Source organism: Chiloscyllium plagiosum, chromosome 31 (assembly GCF_004010195.1).
Source record: "Chiloscyllium plagiosum isolate BGI_BamShark_2017 chromosome 31, ASM401019v2, whole genome shotgun sequence".
In the NCBI taxonomy this organism is placed as follows: Eukaryota; Metazoa; Chordata; class Chondrichthyes; order Orectolobiformes; family Hemiscylliidae; genus Chiloscyllium; species Chiloscyllium plagiosum.
In genome coordinates this window covers 27,737,537-27,741,117 of record NC_057740.1, presented here as the reverse complement: position 1 = coordinate 27,741,117, position 3,581 = coordinate 27,737,537, and positions in this window count along the sequence as shown.

Genomic DNA, 3,581 nt, shown 5'->3' with positions numbered 1-3,581 from the left:
TTTTACCCACAAACTCCTGCCATTTTTGCTCTACTGTCTTCCCTGTTAGGCTCTGCTTCCAGTCTATTTTCGTCAGTTCCTCTCTCATGCCCTCATAGTTACCTTTATTTAACTGTAACACCATTACATCCTTCTCTCTTTCAAACTGCAGACTGAACTCTACCATATTATAATCGTTGCTTCCTAAGTGTTCCCTTACTTTAAGATTTTTTATAAAGTCTGGTTCATTACGTAGCACTAGGTCCAGAATAGCCTGCTCTCTTGTGGGCTCCATGACAAGCTGTTCCAAAAAGCCATCCTGTAAGCATTCCATGAATTCCCTTTCTTTGGATCCACTGGCAACATTATTTACCCAGTCCACCTGCATATTGAAGTCTCCCATGATCGCTGTGACCTTGCCTTTCTGACATGCCTTCTCTATTTCCTGGTACATGTTGCGCCCCTAGTCCTGACCACTGTTAGGAGGTCTGTACATAACTCCCACTATGGCTTTTTTGCCTTTGTGGTTCCTCAATTTCACCCACACAGACTCCACATCATCCGATGCGATGTCATTCAGCACCATAGATTTAATTTTGTTCTTAACTAACAAGGCAACTCTGTCCCCTCTGCCCACCTCCCTGTCTTTTCGATAAGTTGAAAACCCTTGGATGTTTAACTGCCAGTACGTCTCTGTGATGCCTACCACATCATAATCATTCACGATGATCTGTGCCATTAGCTCGTCTGCTTTGTTATGAATGCTACGAGCATTCAGGTAAAGTGCCTTAATGTTAACTTTCTTATGACTTCCAATATCTCTAATAATATGTCCTAAGTTATCCTTCCTTTTTGCTGCATTCCCAGTCTGTCTCAAGTTTAAATCTGCCTGCACATATGCTATCCTGCCGCTTATCTTTCCATTTAACTCCATACTCCCTGTCGCTTTCACTTTCCCTTCCCCCCCAACTCAGAAGTTTAAAGTCCTACTGACCACCCTATTTATCCTCTTCGCTAGAACATTGGTACCTGATCGGTTCAGGTGGAGACCGTCCCAACGGTACAGATCCCCCCGGTTCCAAAACTGATGCCAATGCCCCATGAAGTGGAATCCCTCTTTCCCACACCAATCCCTTAGCCACGTGTTTACTTCCCTAATTTTCTTATCCCTATGCCAATTGGCACGTGGCTCGGGCAGTAATCCAGAGATTATGACCCTTGAGGACCTGTACTTCAATTTCCATCCTAGTGCTCGATAATCCCCAAACAGGTCCTCCACCCTAGCTTTGGCTATGTTGTTAGTCCCAACGTGGACCACAACAACTGGATCCTCCCCCTCCCGCTCCAATATCCTTTCAAGCCGGTCGGAGATGTCCCGCACCTTGGCACCGGGCAGGCAACACACCATGCGAGACTCCCGATCCGGCTTGCGAAGGATACTATCTATCCCCTTCATTATAGAATCCCCTATAACAACTACTTGTCTTTTTGCTCCCCCCTCTTGAATGGCCTTCTGCGCCATGGTGCCATGGTCAGCTGGCTCATCCTGTCCAGAGCCCTTTTCCTCATCCGTACAGGGAGCAAGAATCTCATACCTGTTGGGACAAGTTCAAGGGCTGAGGCTCCTGCACTCCTGAACTCAGGTTCCCCCTACCTGCCTCACTTACAGTCACACTCTGATGTCCCTGATCACTAACTGGATGTGAATTACTTAATCTCCCAGGTGTGACTGCCTCCCGAAACAAAGTGTCCAGGTAACTCTCCCCCTCCCGGATGCGCAGCAGTGTTTGAAGCTCAGATTCCAGATCATCAATTCTGAGCCGGAGTTCTTCCAGCAACCAACACTTGCTGCAGATGTGGTCACTGCCATTCACAATGGGATCAGCCAGCTCCCACATCATACAGCTACAGCACACCACCTGACCAGCCATCTCTGCTTACTTAATTACTTTATTACTTTGTACAGGTTTGAGTTAAAATACTTCCTGATACCTCTCTGCTAAAGTCTTTTTTTAAAAAAACCAATTAATAGATAAACAGTACTTAGTAAGGGGGTTAGAGGAGGAGGGCGGGTGAGAGACACTACGGTTGTAGAGTCTCGGGTTTAGCTGCCTTCCTGATTTAGATACTCACTGCTTTCCTTCCCGGCTGCCCCTCTGGTCATTGTCACAGTACACATTGAATTAGTTGTGTTATTCACATGCTCCTTGGGTGAAAAGGATTATGATTCAAGACAGAGGTCTGCATGCAAATGTTATGGAACACCTTTTCACAGATTAAGAAACCAATGCTCACGTCATGTCAGAGCATAAGATGAAGTATCTCATACATCAGGAGTTGAAAGACCAGTCACATTCTTCCTCAGCACAGGGCCAGGAAATCATGATTCCTTTAACACAGGGGCTTCAGTGTTTGTGATGCTGACAAAGTACACGTGTTGTTAAATCATGTAGTTGCAACTCACTGCAGTAAGTTCCAGAAAAGCCCACACAGCTCAACCTGAATAGCAAGTTCAGCAAATTTAGAAAAACAGACAAATGACCATGCTTACAAATCTCTGCTGCCCATCATTACCAATGAAATGGCACTAAGTAATACAATATCAGTCTCAAGTCTGTAACATATGTGAAAACAGTATTATTTTGGTCCTCCTGCCCGGTCACTTTATTGCTGAGGCTGTAAAAAAAACAAAACGTCACAATTTTGCAAGGAACCAGACAACTCAATGAGGAGTTAGCTTTGAAACAGGCACGAGATCCCTTTGCAAATTCTCTTAAAGGTATGGGCATGCAAGTTTGATTGAAACCAAACAACACTGAACAGATATTTTATTGAAAGATAAAGATTAATTTGATTTACTTCAAGTAACAATTAACAGAGTGCAATTCATTTATGATTTTGAGTAGGAGATTCCTCTATTTTGGTAGTGTACAAGCACTTTGTCCTAACAAGATGTACATATCTGACAAATGAAACATCCTTTTTAAGTGTTTATTGTTTAAAATTGTACATAAGCAACCAGTGAAGAGGAGCTAGAGGAGAAAGTACTACTAAGATGTTAGGCTTCTTTGTTCATGGTCATCCCAAAGATTTCATATGCTATCTGCATTCTACCACACTTACTTTCATTTTATTAAGGTTGGAGAAGAGGAGCTCTGAAGGTCATATTAGTATCAGGATTAGCTAAATTGGTCGATATCCTACAGGCTTTGCAGGTTAAATTTTCCTGTAACTTCAGTTGCACATCTCTTATGTATCCTATCCACTACACTCTGTTCTCAGCCATTTGAGCAGAGTTGAAAAATTACAAAAATCTTTAGAGGCCAAATAGGAAGGCAGCTGAAAGAGGACTTGACACAAGCATGGCAGATGACAGATGTTGGACTGACTGCAGACAAGCTACAGTGGATGTATGAGGATAATGCAAGACAGACAGAGCTTAAAAATGTGTTGCTGGAAAAGCACAGCAGGTTAGGCAGCATCAAAGGAGCAGGAGAATCGACATTTCGGGCATAAGCCCTTCTTCAGGAATGAGGAGGGTGTGCCAAGCAGGCTAAGGTAAAAGGTAGGGAGGAGCGTTGGGAATACGATAGGTGGAAGGA